At 36.8% G+C, this 23,101-nt stretch overlaps 1 long non-coding RNA gene across 1 annotated transcript in view; it reads right to left on the bottom strand.

Moving 5' to 3' along the window:
• Positions 1-23,101, bottom strand: part of LOC309656122 — an 870,723-nt gene that overhangs the window by 526,599 nt on the left and 321,023 nt on the right. The gene's annotated exons all lie outside the window — the stretch shown is intronic.

Raw genomic sequence — 23,101 nt, 5'->3', positions numbered from 1 at the left:
CCATGAAACTGGGTAGGGCAAAAGAAAAAAGAAAAAAAAGACAAAGCAATAAGGATGGGACCTGTGCCTCTGGAAGGGAGCTGTGAAGGAGGAAAAGTTTCCACACACTAGGAAGCCCCTTCACTGGCAGAGACAGGGGGTGGCATGGGGGGAAGTTTCGGAGCCATGGAGGAGAGTGCAGCAACAGGGGTGTGGAGGGCAAAGTGGAGAGATTCCCGCACAGAGGATCGGTGCCGAGCAGCACTCACCAGCCCTAGAGGCTTGTCTGCTCACCCACCGGGGCAGGTGGGGGCTAGGAGCTGAGGCTCTGGCTTCGGAGGTCAGACCCCAGGGAGAGGACTGGGTTGGCTGCGTGAACACAGCCTGAAGGGGGCTAGTGCACCACAGCTAGCCAGGAGGGAGTTCGGGAAAAAGTCTGGACCTGCTGAAGAGGCAAGAGACCATTGTTTCAGGGTGTGTGAGCAGAGGGGCTTCCTGTTCCGTGTGCCCACAGATGGCAGAGCACCGCCTAAGTGAGCTACAGAGACGGGCGCAAGCCACGACCATCATCTTGGATCACAGAGGCAGGCATGGACTGCTACCACTGCCGCCGTTGCCACCAAGCATCCTGTGTGCAAGTGCAGGTCACTACCCACACCCTCCTGGGAGCCTGTGCAGCACGCCACTGCCAGGGTCCTGTGATCCAGGGCCAACTTCCGCAGGAGAACACACGCATGCCTCAGGCTGTTGCAACTTCACACTGGCCTCTGCCGCTGCAGACATTCCCCACATCCCAATTATGACTACAATACCTTTCCTTCTCTCTGGCCTGAGAGAGCAAGAGAGCCCTAATCAGCAGTTGCTTTAACCCCCTCCTGTCTGGGCAGAGAAAAGATGCCTGAGGGCGGCCTAAATGCAGAGGAGGGGTAAAAAACAAAGCTGAACCCCAGAAGCTGTGCGAACAAAGAAGAGAAAGGGAGATCTCTCCACGCAGCCTCAGAAGCAGCAGGTTAAATCCCCACAATTGGCTTGGTAAACCCTGCATCTGTGGAATGCCTGAATAGAAAATGAGTGTTCCCAAAATTCAGGCAGTGGAATTTAGGGGCAATGTGGACTTGGGGTTTCCTTTCTGCATTTGATTTGGCTTCAGTTTTATGTTTATCTTAGTTTACTTTTTAGTGTCTGTTTTCATTTGAGGGTTTGCTTATTGGTTTGGTTGCTCTCTTCCTTTTTTTTTCTCTCTCTTGTTGTGACTGTGTGTGTGTTTCTTTGTGTGATTTCATCTGTTGAGTTTTGCTTTTTTGCCTTTACCATTTGTCTTGGGGTTCTCTCTCTTCGATTTTTTTTTTTCTTCCTTTTCTTCCATGCCGAGTGGCTGGCAGGGTCTTGGTGCTCCATCCAGGAGTTGGGCTGAGCCTCCAAGATGTGAGAGCTAAGTCCAGGACATTGGACGACCAGAGACCTACTGGCCCCATGTAATATTAATCAGCAAAAGCTCTCCCAAAGATCTCCGTCTCAACACTAAGACCCAGCTCCACCCAACGGTCAGCAAGCTCCAGTGCAGGACATCCCAGGCCAAACAACTAGCAAGATAGGAGTACAACTCCACCCATTAGCAGAGAGGCTGCCTAAACTCATACTAAGTTCACAGACACCCCAAAACACACCACCAGACATGGCCCTGCCCATCAGAGGGACAAGATCCAGCTCCATCCACCAGAACACAGGCAACAGTCTCCCGCACCAGGAAGCCTACACCAGCTACCGAACAAACCTCAGCTGGGGGCAGACACCAGAAGTAAAAGGAACTAGGAACAAGCAGCATGTGAAAAGGAGACACTAAGCACAGAAAGTTAAACAAAATGAGAAGAGAAATACACAACAGATGAAGGTGCAAGGTAAAAACCCACCAGACCAAACAAATGAGGAGGAAATAGGCAGTCTACCTGAAAAAGAATTCAGAGAAGTGATAGTAAATATGATCCAAAATATTGGAAATAGAATGGGAAAAATAGAATAAATGTTAACAAGGACCTAGAAGAAATAAAGAGTAAACAAACACTGGTGAACAACAAAATAAATGAAATTAAAAATACTCTGCAAGGAATCAATAGCAGAATAACTGAGGAAGAAGAAAGGATAAGTGACCTCGAGGATAGAATAGTGGAAATAATTGCCACAGAACACAATAATGACAAAAGAATGAAAAGAATTCAGGACGGTCTCAGAGACCTCTGGGATAACATTAAATGCACCAAAATTTGAATTATAGGGATCCCAGAAGAAGAAGAGAAAAACAAAGGGTCTTGAGAAAATATTTGAAGAGATTATAGTCAAAAACTTCCCTAACATGGGAAAGGAAACCGTCAAAAAAGTACAGGAACCACAGAGAGTCCCATACAGGATAAATCAAAGGAGAAACACACCAAGACACATATTAATCAAACTATCAAAAATTAAATTCAAAGAAAAAATATTAAAAGCAGCAAGGGAAAAGCAACAAAAACATACAAGGGAATCCCCATAAGGTTAACAGCTGATCTATCAGCAGAAACTCTGCAAGCCAGAAGGCAGTGGTAGGTCATATTTAAAGTTATGAAAGGGAAAAACCTACAACCAAGATTACTCTACCCAACAAGGATTTCATTCAGATTTGATGGAGAAACTAAAATCTTTACAGACAAGCAAAAGCTAAGAGAATTCAGCACCACCAAACTAGCTTTACAACAAATGCTAAAGGAACTTCTCTAGGCAGGAAACACAAGAGAAGGAAAAGACCTACAATAACAAATGCAAACAATTAAGAAAATGATAATAGGAAAATACACATCAATAATTACCTTAAATGTAAATGGATTAAAAGCTCCAACCAAAAGACATAGACTGGATGAATGGATATGAAAACAAGACCCATATGTATGCTGTCTACAAGAGACCCACTTCAGACGCAGGGACACATACAGACTGAAAGTGAGGGGATGGAAAAAGATATTCCATGCAAATGGAAATCAAAAGAAAGCTGGAGTAGCAATTCTCATATCAGACAAGATAGACGTTAAAATAAAGACTATTACAAAAGACAAAAAAGGACACTAGATAATGATCAATGGATCAATCCAAAAAGAAGATATAACAATTGTAAATATTTATGCACCAAACATAGGAGCCCTTCAATACATAAGGCAAATGCTAACAGCCATAAAAGGGGAAATCGACAGTAACACGAAAATAGTAGGGGACTTTAACACCCCACTTACACCAATGGACAGATCATCCAAAATGAAAATAAATAAGGAAACACAAGCTTTAAATGATACTAAAGAAGATGGACTTAATTGATATTTATAGGATAGTCCATCCAAAAACAAAAGAATACACTATCTTCTCTAGTGCACATGGAACATTCTCCAAGATAGATCATATCTTGGGTCACAAATCAAGGCTCGATAAACTTAAGAAAATTGAAATCATATCAAGTATCTTTTCTGACCACAATGCTATGAGACAAGATATGAATTACAGGAAAAAAAATTGTAAAAAATTCATACACATGGAGGCTAAACAATACACTACTAGATAACCAAGAGATCACTGAAGAAATCAAAGAGGAAACCAAAAAACACTTAGAAACAAATGACAATAAAAACATGATGACCCAAAACCTATGGGATGCAGCAAAAGCAGTTCTGAGAGGGAAGTTTATAGCAATATAATCCTAACTCAAGAAACAAGAAAAATCTCAAATAAACCACCTAACCTTACACCTAAAGTAATTAGAGAAAGAAGAACAAAAAATCCCAAAGTTAGCAGAAGGAAAGAAATCATAAAGATCAAATCAGAAATAAATGAAAAAGAAATGAAGGAAACTATAGCAAAGATCAATAAAACTAAAAGCTGATTCTTTGAGAAGATAAACAAAATTGATAAACCATTAGGCAGACTCATCAAGAAAAAAAGGCAGAAGACTCAAATCAACAGAATTAGAAATAAAAAAGGAGAAGTAACAGCTGGCACTGCAGAAATACAAAGGATCATTAGAGACTACTACAAGCAACTATATGCCAATAAAATGGACAATGTGGAAGAAATCGACAAATTCTTAGAAAACTACAACATTCCAAGACTGAACCAGGAAAAAATAGAAAATATAAACAGACCAATCTCAAGCACTGAAATTGAAATGGTGATTAAAAATCTTCCAACAAACAAAGGCCCAGAACCAGACGGCTTCACAGGTGAATTCTATCAAACATTTAGAGAAGAGCTAACACCTACCTTTCTCAAACCCTTCCAAAACATAGCAGAGTGAGGAACAATCCACAACTCATTCTACGAAGCTACCAACACCCTGATACCAAAACCAGACAAAGATGTCACAAAGAAAAAAAACTACAGGCCAATACCACTGATGAACATAGATGCAAAAATACTCAACAAACTATTAGCAAACAGAATCCAACAGCACATTAACAGGATCATACACCATGATCAAGTGTGATTTACCCCAGGAATGCAAGGATTCTTCCATATATGCAAATCAATCAATGTGATACACCATATTAACAAATTGAAGGAGAAAAACCATATGATCATCTCAATAGAGGCAGAAAAAGCTTTTGACAAAATTCAACACCCATATATGATAAAAACTCTCCAGAAAGTAGGCATAGAGGGAACCTACCTCAACATAATAGAGGCCATATATGTCAAACCCAAAAGCAAAAAACTGAAACCATTTCCTCTAAGATCAGGAAAGAGACAAGGGTGCCCACTCTCACCAATGTTATTCAACATAGTTTTGGAAGGTTTAGCCACAGCAATCGGAGAAGAAATAAAATGAAACGAAATCAGAAAAGAAGTAAGACTGTCACTGTTTGCAGATGACATGATACTATACATAGAGAATCCTAAAGATGCTACCAGGAAACTACTAGAGCTAATCAATGAATTTGGTAAAGTAGCAGGATACAAAATTAATGCACAGAAATCTCTTGCATTCCTATACACTAACAATGAAAAATCTGAAAGAGAAATTAAGGAAACACTCCCATTTACCACTGCAACAAAAAGAATAAAATACCTAGGAATAAACCTACCTAAGGAGACAAAAGACCTGTATGCAGAAAACTATAAGACACTGATGAAAGAAATCAAAGACGATAGAAACAGATGGAGAGATATACCATGTTCTTGGATTGGAAGAATCAACCTTGTGAGAATGACTATACTACTCAAAGCCATCTACAGCTACAATGTGATGCCTATTAAGCTACCAATGGCATTTTTCACAGAACCAGAAGAAAAAATTTCACAATTTGTATGGAAACACAAAAGATCCTGAGTAGGCAGAGCAATCTTGAGAAAAAAAAACGGAGCTGGAGGAATCAGGCTCCCTTACTTCAGACTATACTACAAAGCTACAGTAATCAAGACATTATGGTACTGGCACAAAAGCAGAAATATAGATCAACGGAACAGGATAGAAAGCCCCAGAGAAAAACTCATGCACATATGGTCACCTTATCTTTGACAAAGGAGGCAAGAATACACAATGGAGAAAAGACAGTCTCTTCAAAAAGTGGTGCTGGGAAAACTGAACAGCTACATGTAAAAGAATAAAATTAGAACACTTCATGGCACCATACACAAAAATAAACTGAAAATGGATTAAAGACGTAAATGTAAGGCCAGACACCATAAAACTCTTCGAGGAAAGCATAGGCAGAACACTCTATGACATAAATCACAGCAAGATCCTTTTTGACCCACCTCCTAGAGAAATGGAAATAAAAACAAAAATAAGCAAATGAGACCTAATGAAACTCAAAAGCTTTTGCACAGCAAAGGAAACCATAAACAAGATGAAAAGACAGCCCTCAGAATGGGAGAAAATATTTGCAAATGAAGCAACTGACAAAGGATTAATCTCCAAAATATACAAGCAGCTGATGCAGCTCAATATCACAAAAACAAACAACCCAATCCAATAATGGGCAGAAGACCTAAATAGACATTTCTCCAAAGATATACAGATTGCCAACAAACACATGAAAGGATGCTCAACATCACTAATCATTAGAGAAATGCAAATCAAAACTACAATGAGGTATCACCTCACACTGGTAAGAATGGCCATCATCAAAAATCTACCAGCAATAAATGCTGGAGAGGGTGTGGAGAAAAGGGAACCCTCTTGCACTGTTGGTGGGAATATAAATTGATACAGCCACTATGGAGAACAGTATGGAGATTCCTTAAAAAACTAAAAATTGAACTACCATATGACCCAGCAATCCCACCACTGGGCATATACCCTGAGAAAACCATAATTCAAAAAGAGTCTTGTACCACAATGTTCATTGCAGCTCTATTTACAATAGCCAGGACATGGAAGCAACCTAAATGTCCATTGACAGATGAATGGGTAAGGAAGATGTGACACATATATACAATGGAATATAACTCAGCCATAAAAAGAAATGAAATTGGGACTTCCCTGGTAGCACAGTGGTTAAGAATCCGCCTGCGAATTCAGGGGACATGGCTTCAAGCCCTGGTCTGGGAAAATCCCACATGTCGCGAAGCAACTGAGTCCGTGCGTCGCAACTACTGAGCCTGCGCTCTAGAGCCCACAAGCCACAACTACTGAGCCTGAGTGCTACAACTACTGAAGCCTGTGCTCCTAGAGCCCATGCTCCACAACAAGAGAAGCCACTGCAATGAGAAGCCCGCGCACTGCAATGAAGAGTAGCCCGCGCTCCCTGCAACTAGAGAAAGCCCACCTGCAGTAACAAAGACCCAACGCAGACAAAAATAAAATAAATTTATTAAAAAAAACAAAAAGAAAGAAATTGAGTTGTTTGTAGTGAGATGGATGGACCTAGAGTCTGTCATACAGAGTGAAGTAAGTCAGAAAGAGAAAAACAAATACTGTATGCTAACACACATATATGGAATCTAAAAAAAATTGGTTCTGATGAGCCTAGCAGCAGGACAGCAATAACGATACAGTCGTAGAGAATGGACTTGAGGCGGTGGTGGAATGAGAAGCTGGGACAAAGTGAGAGAGTAGCATGGACATATATACACTACCAAATGTAGAATAGATAGCAAGTGGGAAGCAGCTGCATAGCACAGGGAGATCAGCTCGGTGCTTTGTGATCACCTAGAGGAGTGGGATAGGGAGGGTGGCAGTGAGACATAAAAGCGAGGAGATATGGGGATATATGTATACGTATAGCTGACTCACTTTGTTATACAGCAGAAACTAACACAACATTGTAAAGCAATTATACTCCAATAAAAATGTAAAAATAAATAAATAAATAAAAAGTATTATCCATGTATTAGAAAATTGAAAAGGCAAGAAGGGAATACCAAGGAATCATGGAAACAGCACAAGGACCACTCTTAACAGCTAGGGGGACAAAGGGAAAAGGTTATAATGACTGAAACCTAGATGCTTGGAGGAGGGACCCATGGACCTGAAACTCAAATCTATGAGGAGAGGTTACTGCTCAACTGCGGCTGGACATCTCTGAGTGGTCATGATACAGCTGGTTCTCCAAGAAAACTGCAATCTGGTATCAACTGCAGCTACAGGAAGGAATTGCTACTGCTGACATGAAGAAGCTTTGCTGGGGAGATACTGACAGGAGCAGGCAACAGACAGGGAGTAGTGAGTCTCCCCACTCCTGCTTCAACCTTGCAAGCTCCCGCTAATGCCCCCTACTGGCAGATTCTAACACAGAGGCAGCTAGGCTGAAAAGCAGAAAGGCAGTTTGCAGTACCCTAGCTCCACCTGAGAGGCAGCTGCTAAATAACCAGCTCAGGTTATAATGTTCATCCATTCATTCATTCATTTATAAAACATTTTTGAAATACCAACTATATTACCGGCACTTGTAAGCACTGAACAAAAGAATAAAGTCCCTGCTTTCGTGGAGCTGACATTTTGGTAGGGGAGATAGATAATAAACAAGTAGACAAATATTTAATATTTTAGGTGGTAAAAGTGCTTCAAAGAAAATAACTCAGATTGAGGGCATGGAGAGAAACAGGGCCAGAGGCAGTATAGACAGAAGCAATATAGAAAAAACATGGAGAGTGAAGCCAGACTGCAAGGGTTTGAATCCTAGCTCTGCTTCTTATCAACTCTACAATCTTAAGCAAGTTACTTAATAAACTCTCTGTTTCTCAGTTGCTATGTGTGTCAAATGGAGATAATGATGACAATAAAAATATTGACCTCATGGGATTGCTGTAAAGATTGAAGAAGTGGGTATCTATAAATTGATTAGAACATAGTAAGTGTTGTATTGTTAAAGTGTGGTATGGTTTAATGGCAAAGGCTACAAAGAGCCAGGGGGTGGGAGGTTAAGGTAAAAGAAGAGACAAAAGGTGTGGAAGCAGCCATAAGGAACAAAGAAGACCCTTGCCACGTCTCCAGGCCAGTGGTATAAATGATATAAAAGAGCAAACAGCCACCACTTGAGAGGTCTATGAGGGAATCTGTCTTCAAGTGGGAGCCAAGTTTAAGTTAGATTAAAATTGTGGAAGCCACATTCAGAAAAGAGGCTGAAGATGCTGTGCTGCAGATGGTAATGGGAGCAATTTAGAGAAAGAGGACACAGAGGTATGAAAGAGGTATTCACCACTTGCTACCTCACTTTTACCAAAAGTAACAACATCATGATTATAATGATAATAGTTCCCTGGTTGTAAGACCACCAAAACACTTATGAACAATAATGTATATATTTCTATAACACTTTCCAGTTTATAAAATGTTTTCATATCCACTCGCTTATTTGCTACTCATAAGAAAACTGTGAAACTGAAAGATAACATACATTCACTATGAGAGTGAAGACATGGGCAAACCTAGCATTAGTCTAATAACTCCCAAATATTTGATGATTGCTAGGATAGTGAATATGTCTACAGAAAGCTAAACTAAGGTCTTAGAGAAAATATATGGTAGATACTTAGATGTTTTCACATCATATCTGTGAAACTTTTGATGGGTTCTGAGCTGATGGTGCATCTAAATTAAAAAGACTCTTCAGTGGAGCAATACTTTAAGTAAACCACAAATTACCTCAGAAGTGTCAACTGAAAAAAAAAAAAACACAACCCAAAAGTTGAGGATTATGTTTTATTAGGAGGACTTGCTGAGAATTTAAGCCTCAGATAGCTCTGAGGGACTGCTCTGAAGAGGTAAGGGAGAAGCCAGAGTTTGTAGGAGGTTTTGCAAAAAAAAAAAAGGAGTCAGAACATCAGAAGATTACTGTTAATTAAAGAAAAACAGACATTTCAAGTTAATGAATTTAGCACTTTTCTATGTATGGGAAGATGCAAGAGTCTGGGCTCATTGAAATCATTCCTTTGATATGCACCTTAGCTATCTAGGGCCAGAAAACTACCCTGTTTTCTCCATCCTGAATCCCCTCAGGGTGCACAGTTGGGGGCGGCTGCAGTGTCTGATAGCTTGATGCCACACATCCTTTGTCTACCGATATGGCAGCTGCCATTCTTCTAAAATTTGGCCACTCTTCACACCTGTCAATACACTGAAGCCACAAGGTGGCTCTGGCAGAGAAGGCCTGTTCACTGCCTTCTACGCAACTGACACTTCTGGCAAAATGTTAAGGAACTTCTGGGGAATTCTAATAGGTTCTTCATATAAATCACTTAGAATTTATAGTATCCTGAAAATAGCTTTTTAGAATAACAGAATCAGAATTCATCTCCTAGAGTTACACAGGTTGTTAAAGAACTCTCAACCAGTCTCTGACTTTACAGATTTGAACAATGAAATCTAGTGAAGTAAAGTGACTTGCTTAAGGGCACAGAGATTCATAGTTAGTGACAGAGGTAGGGCTGAATGCTGGTTTCCTGGATACTGATCCAACATTCTCTTTCAGCTCTATATGCTACCCTCTCCTAGAGAATTGGAAGAATTATATTGGAAAGGCAAACAACTGGAAATCAAAACTGACATACTGACATAAGAAAAGAAACAGTGGTAGGGAGAACATCTTTTACGGGAGGTGTGTGACTAAGGTAATAAAAGGGACATAAGTGGCTCATTAGTATGTCTAATCATTGTGCAAAATGTACACATATTCTGCATATTTCTCAAATGATATGGCTTAAAAGTGTTTAACATCCACAGCTTCTAATCAAACCTATATTCTCTGAGTTCAAACTAATTTCAAAACACCTTGAAAACAGTGACTCCGTCTTCCAAGTCTTTGTATTCCCTTGACCCAGCAAAATGCTTGGGCACACAAGTTACTCAATTACTGCTTCCTATGTAGTTGACTGTAATGCTTGCCAAAACATTCACCCTTTGAAAATGCCAATTATTTAAGCATATTTTTCATGGTTTAGCAAAGTAACATTTAGAGCTTTTCTAAAGCAGACTACTGTTGTCTTGATTTTCCCACTCAATTTCAACTCTAATGTGTGAGTGCTATTTTATTTAGAAAACATTTCTGTTTTATTCAGTCAGTCATTTTTTCAGCAAAATTCACAAGTCAAAATTATGATTTAGATTAATATAAAGTAACACAGTTGAAGTTAAGAAGCTTTGTTTCATGAAAGACTTAAACAAACAAAGGTTATTCTACATAAAATGCCACGTAAAGCAATTTAGCTGACTTGAGAAGCAAGAAAGGGGAGGGAATATGTGCAAAGAATTACATACAAATGGAGCACTTCTGGTTTCTATGGTAACCAACATAAATGAATACCTTTTGGAAAATGGACCAGCAAATTCAGGGAGACGTAAATGTATGAGCACAAAAACCAAAAAACCACTCCAATCCTATGGTATGTAAAGAAGTCTGCAATTTTCCCTTAAATGGAATTGCAAATTAGAAAAAACAAACAAACTTTTAAGCCCTATTGTTAACAACCTGTTTAGAGACTTTTTTCTTAATTTATTGTTTTGCTATTTGAATATCTGTCTACTACACAAACATTTATCAATAATTAGAAATGACCTTTTTTTTTTACTGTTCACTGGATCAGTGATTGTAATTATAGAAAGTATAGAAAATTTTCTGACTTACATGATCATCTAAAATTTTAGCGTTTCAAAGATGACATTACTTGCTTTGTTGTCTTATGGGAAAGTACAGATGTTTCTGGGAAGCACCAGAAGCCCTATCCACATCGAGCAGTTATAAAGTCCACCTGCATTAAGTCCTTTTCCCTCCATAGAACACTGACTCCCAGACCAAAATGACTAACTCCATCTCTCCAATCTGCTTTCCAGGCAACTAATAGACTCAAATTGTCTCCCAGTCACCTATAGTAAAGAAACTTTGCCTAAAGCCGAGTATCATGAATGTTTAAAACAATTTTACAACATTCACTGAGTGACATATTAAATGTATGCAAAAAGCAGATTTTTGTGCTTTTCTTTTCCTCTTAAACATGTAGAACACAGAGCTGAAAAGTAATGAGTATCTCAATGTTGTGAACTTTCTCAATTCAAAGACTTCATTACTTTTTTTTTTTCAGTTTTATTGAGATATAATGTAACCAAGCAGGACCCTATGGGGCCTTTCCAGGACAGACACCCTTATGTCCTCTGCTTGCCTTTTGTTTGTAGAAAAACTTTAGTTTCTCAGGCCTCCCCTGAGTCACAAAAGTCTGGCTCAAAAATTAATGATTGAAAGAATGTGAATATATAGTAACAACAGGAAAAATAGCAATTGGATCAGGAGAACTGGTAACAATTTAAATGATAAATCAGTCATATGGCAGTCACAGAATCTTTAGTTCCTCCCTGAAGGACATAGGTAACAGTGTCTGTTGCACATTCCTCCGTTGTTTTGCAGATACTAAAACCCCCACCAGATGGAAGATGTTAACTGCATGATGACCATGAGCACTCAGCCCCCAGACCAACTGGAGCCTGAGGACTGATGATGTTAACCCTTGTGACACCACCCTGTTACCTTACCATCAACCAATCAGAGAATTGTGCATGAGCTGGTCATGCACCCTGAGATTCTCTCCTTCACCTTGCCTTTAAAACCCTTTCCCTGAAACCCATGGGGAAGTTTGGGTCTTTTGAGCACTAGCTTCCCAGACTCCTTGCTTGACTCCTGCAAAAAAGACTGCACTTTCCTTCATCACAAAATGACGTCGGTAGATTGGCTTTACTACTCACAGGCAGGTTTGGTAAAAATAATTGACATATAGCACCATATAGGTTTAAGGTGTACAGCATAATAATTTGACTTACATATATCATGAAATGTTTACCAGGATAAGTTTAGTGAACATCCATTGTCTCACATAGATACAAAATAAAAGAAAAAGAAAAAAAGTTTTTTTCCTTGTGATGAGAATTCCCAGGATCCACTCTCTTAACAACTTTCATATATAACACACAGCAGTGTTAATGATATTGATCACATTCCTAGTACTTATTTATCTTATAACTCGAAGTTTGTATCTTTTGACTACCTTCATCCAATCTCCCCTTCAAGACTTCAGTACTTTTTGATCTTGTCCCTTCCAGGTAAGCATAAATAGTATTAAAAGACTTTGTAGAAATTAAGTTTGGTTTGGAAATTGTGGCCACTTTGGCACTATACAATCTGTCAGTTTTCCTAAAGAGTTGTTAATATACTATTTTTTCCTTCTTCTTTGTTCATCAGTATATCACTGTGCACTTGGTTCAACTGGAGACTTTGGAGATGACTTTCAATTCTGATATACTTACCCACATATTTACAATTTCTGATGCTCTTCAATTCTCTCTTTATCTTTAGATCCATATTTCCATCTGATATCAATGTCCTTCTGCCTAAGGGACTTCCTTTAACATTTATTGTAATGCTTGTGTGCTCATAATGAGTTCTTTCAGCTTTTGCTGCAATCTAGAATCCTCTCAAGAAAATATCCAGAGGCAATTGGAGAGCTCATTTTGTTTCCCTCTCAGGAATCACTGTCCAGTGTTGCCAGTTATTCAATGTCTGAAAATACTTGTTTTATGTATTTCACCATTTTTGTTGTTGTTTACATTGGGAGGGCAAATCTGGTCCTGTTACTCTGTCATGGCAGAAGAAGAAGTCTTACTCCTTTATAGATGAAAAACTTAATTAACTTTCAATGAAACCTGTGCCATAGAATATATTATTTTCTCTTTGTGTTTAGTGGTTTCTATGCTTTATCAAAGACATTACTGATGAAATAAAATTCATATTTTATGGCAAGATGAGAAAAATTTAAACATAAAATATTTTTTTTGACAGTTTGGGCCTCCTCTCTCCCCTTTAGTGTGTATTGTGCATCTGCATTAACCAGACCTCCTTAAGAAATAACATTCCTTCTTAATCTCATCAAGGGTCACAACTCCTTAGGAGATAATCTTCCTTCTTAATTTCATAAGGGGCTATGATGACCCATGACCCACTACTTGTTTTTAAGGTTTAGATCTAGATTGTGTAAACTGTCAATAATATGTCATTTAATGTATAGCCCTCTGTCTCAAAACCTTATATAACTGTGCTTTGACTTCTAACAGGCAGAAGAGTTCTTGGAACTTTCTGAAAGGTTGTTCCTGGTGTTTAACCCTCAATTTGGCTCAAATAAAATTTTCCACTTTTTTCTTAGGTCAAATGATTAATATTTTCATCAACATTATGAAAATAAGTATAACTGTATGTTAAAAAATAATTTTTTGCTGAGTCAATGAGAGACAATAGAAAACATATTCAAAGGAGATGATAGAATGTACACATGACTTAACATAAAAATTTACAGCCCTCAAGCCCCTCACTCATAATTGAGGGTATAAAATGATTTGGGGTGGAAGAATAGGGAAGAAAGTATTTCTTTAAAGATACCTGAAGCTGTGCTGTACATTCCACTCTCTGCAAGGAAGAAATAAACCTTCATCTCTCCCTGCCCACCAGAGAGACAAGATCCAGCTCCACCCACCAGTGGGGAGACACCATTCCCTCCTACCAGGAAGCCTGCATGAGCATCTTAGACCAGCCTCACCTACCAGGGGGCAAACACTCAAAGCAAGAGGAACCTCAATCCTGCAGCCTGTGGAACAGAGGCTGCAAACTCAGAAAGTTAGACAAAATGAGACAGCAGAGGAATCTATTCCAGACAAAGTAACAAGATAAAACCACAGAAGAACAACTAAGTGAAGTGAAGATAGGCAAACTACCTGGAAAATAATTCAGAGTAATGATAGTAAAGATGCTCCAAGATCTCGGAAAAAGAATGAAGGCACAGACCAGGAGGATATAAGAAATGTTTAACACAGAGCTAGAAGATATAAAAAACAAACAAGGTGAGTTGAACAATACAATAACTGAAATGAAAAATACACTAGAAGGAATCAATAGCAGAATAGATGAGGCAGAGGACTGAATAAGTGAACTGGAATACAGAATAGTGGAAATCACTGCCATGGAACAGAATAAATAAAAAATAAAAAATAAATAAAGGTGGAGCAGTGGATAATGTTTTGTTCTCTGAGGTTACCAATAAGACAACATATAATAGTAACTCTGTCATTTCCCAAATATGCTTCCCAGCTTTAATAGCAAAAGCTTTAAATTCTGTTTTAAAAAAAAAAATTAGCAACATTATTCAAAATAGGAATAATATGGAAATGCCAAATGTTCCTATGACACCTGATTCAATAAAATAATATAATCACACAAAGGAGTACATAGATCAATGAGAATAAACCCTCTACTTTTCAATAATATAGATGAATCTCACAAACATATTAGGCAAAAGAAGTATATCCAAAAGAATATATACTATATAATCAAACTTATGTAAAGTACAAAAACACAGCAAGACTAAAATGTGCTGTTAGTGGTCATCATGTGGTTATCTTTGGTACAGGCAATGGCGATGGGGGACTAACATGAGAGAGGTTTCTGGGGCACTGGTAATAATCTGTTTCTTGAGCTGGGTGCCAGTTGAATGCATATGTTGAACTTGTGAAAATTCAGTGAGCTGTACACTTATATTTTCTATATGTATATGTATATATGTGCATTATACTTCAATAAAATATTTAAAATAATCCTACTAGGATACAGAATGAACTATATTAGCGCCTTCCTATTAATAGCGAGAGAATCTAAGTGAAGATGGACTAGGACACAGATGTCCCAGAGCACAGGACAATAGTGAGTACAGAAGGAGGACACACAAACTGAGTACAATAGCAACAGGCAGACCTATGCCACCTGAAGGCAGCACTCAAAGCAGAGATACTGGTAAGAGAACATCAAAACAGGTATGAAGGGGAAGAAATCGGTAGTTATTATTAATGAAATGAGGCAATGCTCTCTGTTTCTTATTAAAATTTACTTTCTGATAGTTAAGGAATGCTTAACTTCCATTGAGGAAGTACTGGCATTGCTGGAAGGCATACTTCCCAGATTTCTTATGACAAGAGCTAGAGCCATGAGGAATGTGATATCAAAATGAGTTAAATCAGAGAGTGATGTCATCAAAATGACAAAGTAGGAGTTTTCTAGCATCTTCTCCACAAAGAATGCTGATTTTGACAATTACTCATGCATGAGAGTGCCTCTGTAGAGGTCCAATAGTCAAGTGGAGAAATACCAGCACACCATTAGAGCAAAAACAGTCTGAGGTTGGACCCACTGAAGAGGTCAGTAAAGACTGGTGGAGGTGACTCCTTCAAGTGCAAAGATAGCAGTACAAGACTTCAAGGAACATAAAAAAATCAAAGAAACATGACACCACCAAAGGAACATAATAATTTTCCAGGAACCAACCCCAAATAAATGGAGGTCTATGATTTGCCAGATTACGAATTCAAAATAGTTGTTTTAAGGAAGCTTAGTGAGCTACAAGAAAACACAGAAAACAATTCAATTAAATCAGGAAAACAGTACATGAACAAAATAAGAAATTTAACAGGGAGATAAAAATCATTTTTAAAAGAAGCAAAGAGAAATACTGGAGGTGAAGAATACAGTAGAATACAATAGATAGCAAGAAAAGCAGACTTTATCTAAGCAGAAGAAAGAACCTGTGAAGTAGAAGACAGATCATTTGAAATTACCCAGTCAGGGGAGAACAAATTAAAAAGAATTTTTAAAAGAGTGAATAAAATCTATGTGAACTACCGAATATCATTAACAGAAACAATATATGAATTATTGGAGTCCCAGAAGGAAAGGAGAGGGAGAAAGGGGCAAAAAGCTTATTTTAAAAAATAATGGCTAAGAACTTCCCAAATCTAAAGAGAAATTTAGACATCCAAGTTCATGAAGTTCATAGGTCACCAAACAAACTCAATGTAAAGAGAACCTCACCAAGACACATTATAATGAAACAGACTAAAATCAAAGACAAAGAGAAATTTTTAAAAGCAGCCAAGAGAAAAATGTCCTCACATACAAGGGAACTCCCAAAAGGCTATAAGCAGATTTCTCAGCAGAAACCTTGCACACCAGGAGAGTGATGAGATATATTGATGGTACTAAAAGGAGAAAAAAACCTGCCAACTAAGAAAAACTTACCTGGCAAAGTTGTCCTTCTCAAAGGCAAGATAAAGACTTTTTCACACAAACAAAAGCTGAAGGAGTTAATCACCACTAAATCTGCCTTACAAGAAATGCTGAAAAGAGTTCAAGCTGAAATCAAAGGATGCTAATTGGCAACATGAAAACATATAAAAATATAAAGCACGCTGGTAAAGTACATAGTCAAATTCACAATACACATATAGTGTAAAAATGGTGATGTGTTAACCTCTTATCACTAGTATAAGGTTACAGGACAAAAGTATTAAAAATTATTATAATTACAATAATTAATAATATAAAATTAAAAAGATATAAATTGTGACATTAAAATAAAATGTAGGGTGGGAATGAGTTTTTGTATGTGACCTAGGTTAAGTTGTTATCAGCTTAAAATGGACTGTTATATGTATGTTTTATGTAAGTCTCATGGTAACACCAAAGCAAAAACATATAGGATGTACACCAAAGATAAAGAGAAGAGAATCGACTTTACCAAATTCATTGATTAACTCTAGTAGTTTTCTGGTGGCATCTTTAGGATTATCTATGTATAGTATAATGTCATCTGCATATAGTGACAGTTTTATTTCTACTTTTCCAATTTGTATTCCTTTCATTTATTTCTCTTCTCTGATTGACGTGGCTAGGACTTCCAAAACTATGTTGAGTAATAGTGGCAAAAGCGGACATCCTTGTCGTGTTCCTGATCTTAGAGGAAATGTTTTCAGTTTTTCACCATTGAGAATGATGTTTGCTGTGAGTTTGTCATATATGGCCTTTATTATGTTGAGGTAGTTTCCCTCTGTGCCCACTTTCTGGAGAGTTTTTATCATAAATGGGTGTTGAATTTTGTCAAAAGCTTTTTCTGCATCTATTGAGATGATCATATGGTTTTTATTCTTCAATTTGTTAATATGGTGTATCACATTGATTGATTTGCATATATTGAAGAATCCTCACATCCCTGGGATAAATCCCACTTGATCATGGTGTATGATCCTTTTAATGTGTTGTTGGATTCTGTTTGCTAGTATTTTGTTGAGGATTTTTGCATCTATATTCATCAGTGATATTGGGCTGTAATTTTCTTTTTTTGTAGTATCTTTGTCTGGTTTTGGTATCAGGGTGATGGTGGCCTTGTAGAATGAGTTTGGGAGTGTTCCTTCCTCTGCAATTTTTTGGAAGAGTTTGAGAAGGATGGGTGTTAGCTCTTCTCTAAATGCCCACTACTGGGCATATACCCAGAGAAATCCATAATTCAAAAAGACACATGCACCCCAATGTTCACTGCAGCACTATTTACAATAGCTGGGTCATGGAAGCAACCTAAATGCCCATTGACAGATGAATGGATAAAGAAGATGTGGTACATATATTCAATGGAATATTACTCAGCCATAAAAAGGAATGAAATTGGGTCATTTTTAGAGATGTGGATGGACCTAGAGACTGTCAAACAGAGTGAAGTAAGTCAAAAAGAGAAAAACAAATATCGTATATTAATACATATATGTGAAATCTAGAAAAATGGTACAAAGGAACTGGTTTGCGAGGCAGAAATAGAGACACAAATGTAGAGAACAAACATATGGACACCAAGGGGGGAAAGTGGTGGGGGGGCGGTGGTGGGATGAATTGGGAGATTGGGATTGACATATATACACTAATATGTATAAAATAGATAACTAATAAGAACGTGCTATATAAAAAAAATAAAATAAAATCCAAAAAAATATCAAAAAATAAACTGGAAAACTATAACAACATGGAGAAATAGCTATAAGTGACAAAAGCAAAATACAGAACGTTGTACAATTGTTAAATGATGTCGATTATCCAAATGAAAATGAAACCAACCTAAGCCCAGAGAAAAAGATTCAAAACATTAACAATGGCCATTTTCTCCATTATACTGGAAAGAGCAGGAGGATAAGGAATATGTTTTTCACTACAAGAAAACACTCAGCTTACCAAGTCTACAAAACTCTGAGTTTCCTATAAAACGTTATTTTGTATTGTCAATTACAAGAAAATATAAAAAAGATTATAAAAAAAAGATTAAAAAAAAAGAGAAGAGAATCAAAGCATACCACTACAGAAAATCACCAATTCACAAAGGAAGACAGAGAGGATAACAATAATAAGAACACTACAAAAAAAAGCCAGAAAACAATACAGTAAGTCCCCTACATAAAAACAAGTTCTGCTCTGAGGGTGCATTCGTAAGTCCAAATTTGTTTGTTAATTCCAACAAAGTTAGCCTAGGTACCCAACTAACACAATCAGATATATACCGCAGCTTTTATGCTCATTTCCAGACATCCTGTGCTTGAAATAAAGATACTGTACTACTATACTCTATACAGTACTGTACAGTAAAGTACACAAAAACACAACCACTTGTAGAGGATGCATGCACATGACAATGTACGCCAGACATGTGAACTAACTTACGTGACTGGACATGTGAACACACGTTTGAATCTTTGGACATTCACAACTTGAAGGTTCTTATGTAGGGTACTTACTGTAAGATGGCAATATTAGGTCCTTATCTATCAATAATTACTTTAAATGTAAATGGATTAAATTCACAAATCAAAAGGCATAGAGTGCCTGTTGAATGGATTTAAAAAAAAAAAAAAACAAAAGCCAACTATATGCCACCTACAAGAGACTCACTCAGCCTGATGAACACCCGTATCTCAAAGTGAAGGATGAAAAAGATATTCCATGCCAATGAAACCAAAAGAAAGTGGGGGTAGCTATACTTATGTCAGACAAAATAAGATTTTATGTCAAAAAATATAACAAGAGAAAGAGAAAGTCATTATATAATGATTAAAGGGTCAATTCATCAAGAGGATATAACAATTATAAATATATTATATAATATATAAAAATTATAAATATAAATTTTGTAATTTCATTATAAATGAACCCAGGATCAGAGCACCTACATATATTAAGCAAATACTAACAAATCTGAAGAGAGAAATGGAAAACAATACAATAATATTAGGGGACTTACCCCACTTTTAGCAACGGCCAGATCATCCATACAAAAAATCAAAAGGGAAACATTGAACTTGAACTAACTTGAGGTCAGATGGCCCTAACAGACATATATAGAACATTCAACAGCAGTAGAATACACATTCTTCTCAATTGCACATGTTAACGTTCTCCAGGATAGATCACATTAGATCACAAAACAAGTCTTAGCAAATTTGAGAAGACTGAAATCATATCAAGTATTTTTCAGACCATAAAGGTATGAAATTAAAAACAATAACAGAAATAAAACTAGAAAATTCAAAAATATGCAGATTCAAACAACATGCTCCTGAACATCCAATGGATCAAAGAGGAAATCAAAAGGAAATTTAAATAATCTTGCAACAAACAAAAATGGAAAACACAACATACCAAAACATGTGATGCAGCAAAAGCAGTTCTGAGAGCCAAGTTTATAGCAACAAACACCTACATTAAGAAGAAAGAAAGATCTCAAATAAACAACCTAATGTTATACCTCAGGAACTAGAAAAAGAAGAACTAAGACCAAAGTTAGCAGAAGGATGGAAATAAAAATCAGAGCAGAAATAAATGAAACAGAGACCAGAAAAACAACAGAAAAAAATCAATGAAACTAAGAGCTGGTTTTTTTGAAAAGAAAAAATTGAACATTTAGCTAGACTAACTAAGAAAAAAGAAAACCCAAATAAAATCAGAAATGAAAAAGGAGATATCACAACTGATACACAGAAATACACAGATATCACAACTGATACACAGAAATAAGGATCATAAGAGAATACTATGAACAATTACAGATTAACAACTTGAATAACCTATTAGAAATAGATAAATTCCTAGAAACATACAACTTACCAAGACTGAATCATAAAGAAACAGAAAATCTGAACAGACCTAAACAAATAAGAACATTGCATAAGAAATCAGAAAACTTCGAACAAGAAAAGTCCAGGACCAGATGATTTCACTGATGAATTCTACCAAACATTTAAAGAAGAATTACTACCAATCCTTCTCAAATTCTTCCAGAAAATGAAGAGAAGGGAACACTCATAAACTCATTTTACACAGTCAGCATTACCCTGATACCAGAGCTCTAGAAGGATACTACAAGAAAGAAAACCACAGGTAAATATACCTGACGAATATAGATGCAAAATTTCACAACAAAATACTACCAAACTGAATTCAACAATACATTAAAAGGATAATACACCATGATCAAGTGGAATTTATCCCTGGGATTAAAAGATGATTCAACATACACAAATGAATAGATGTGATACACCACATTAATTGAATGAAACTAAAATCATATAATCACTTCAATAGATACAGAAGAAAATTGGCAAAATTCAACATCCTTTCATAATGAAAACTCTAAAAAATTGGTATTGAAGGAATATAGCTCAACATAATACAGACCATATATGTCAAGTTCACAGCTAACATACTCAACTGGAACAGGTTGAAAGATTTTTCTCTAAGATCAGGAACAAGACATGGGTGTCCACTCTTCCTACTTCTTTTCAACATCGTACTGGAAGTTTTAGCCAGAGCCATAAGAAAGAAAAAAATAAAAGGCATTTAGATTAAAAAGGAAGAAGTAAAATTGCCTCTGTTTATAGATATGATATTATATATAGAAAACAGTAAAAACTCCACCAAAAACTGTTAGAACAAACAAATTCAGTAAAGATACAAAATCACTAACAATTAACTATCAGAAAGAGAAATTAAGAAGACAATCTCTTTTACAATAGCATCAAAAACAATAATATAATTAGGAATAAATTTAACCAAACGAGTAAATTTAACTGAAAACTATAATACACTGATGAAAGAAATTAAAGAAGACACAAATAAATGGAAAGATACTCTGTGTTCATGGATTGGTAGAACTCATATTGTTAAAATGTCCAAACTACCCAAATACATCTATAGATTCAATGCAATCTCTATCAAAATTCCAATGGCAGTTTTCACAGAAATAGAACAAAACATACTAAAATTCATGTGGAAACACAAAAGACCCTGAATAGACAAAGAAATCCTGAGAAAAAAAGAACTAAGAGGTAGTATCACAATTCCTGATTTTAAACATTACAAATCTATAGTAGTCAAAATAGTATGGTACAGGAATGAAAACAGACACATAGGCCAATGCAACAGAATTGAGAGTCCAGAAATAAACCCATACTCCCTTGTCAGCTAATATCTGACAAGGGAATCAAGAACACTCAGTGAGAAAATGTTAGATCTTCAATAAATGGCACTGGGAAAACTTTATATTCACATGCAAAAGAATGAAATTTGATCGTTATACCACTCACAAAAATTAACTCAAAATGAATTAAAGACTTAAATGTAAGACCTGTGTCTATAAAACTACTAGAAATGATCATAGGGAAAAAGCTTCTTAACATTGGTCTTTGCAACAATTTTTTGGATATGGCACCAAAGCACAAGCAACAGAACCAAAAATAAAGAGGTGTGATACATCAAACTAAAAAGCTCTGCACAGAAAAAAATACAATCAACAAAATGAAGAGGCAACCAACAGAAAATATTGGGATAGAATATTTGAAAACCATATGCCTGATAAGGGACTATTATCCAAAATACGTAAAGAATTCATAAAACTCAATAGGAAAAATATCTGATTTTAAAAAGGTAATCCATCATGCCCTTTGGCTTTCAGCACCCCAGACCCAAAGTGTATTTATATTTTCAGCTCCCAGGTAATTGAACAGTATCTGTCCTTTTATATGCTATTTACATAGATCTAGCCTACACTGCCTTTGCTCTATCTGAATGTTCTAAACCATATCCCAGGCTCTGCTGGATGTGGAACTTAGATGTTTATCTAAATTTGCCATCATACTTTCTGCAGTCTAGTAGTCCTCTAACCCCAGTTCAATCCCATATTCAGTTACTATTATGTCACCTCAATTTCATCTTACAACTGAGACAGCTTTGGACATGCTTCTGGCTTGACTTCAGCATTCTCTCTCAAGGCTTCATTGTTGGTATTCTCCCTCAGCAGATGAGCATCTAGCTCACACCCTAGTTTTCAAATATAACTCCCAAATGCCATATGGTCATTGGGCCTGTCTTCCCATCAGGAAGACCAGAGTGGCCAAAAACCTTAAAAGATATATTTATCCTGGTAAATTCATGAGAACACATGAATGGCATTTGCTCTGGATTTTGATATAAAAAAAGTTCTCCAATTTATATACACTCAGAAAATGGCAGGAGACATAATCATTGTTAATTTTAATAATAAGGTTAGTTAACATTAAATCAGCCTTAACAACAGTTATTGTAACTGTGGTTTAGGAACAAAGGTCACATGAATAAATATTACCCAAGGCTTCTGCCCATAAAATGGATGTCTATTGAAAAATATTGCTCATTTGCCCTCCTGAGTGAAATATACAAGTTCTCCAGCACTAGGAATGGTCCTTCTACCAATATAATGAGTCAAGGCTATCGCCCCTGTTACAATAGTTCTAGTGGGT

Source organism: Balaenoptera physalus, assembly GCF_965194825.1.
Source record: "Balaenoptera physalus genome assembly, chromosome: 2".
Classification (NCBI taxonomy): Eukaryota; Metazoa; Chordata; class Mammalia; order Artiodactyla; family Balaenopteridae; genus Balaenoptera; species Balaenoptera physalus.
The sequence above is the reverse complement of the archived record's forward strand: the minus strand, read 5'-3'. Positions and strand labels throughout refer to the sequence as shown.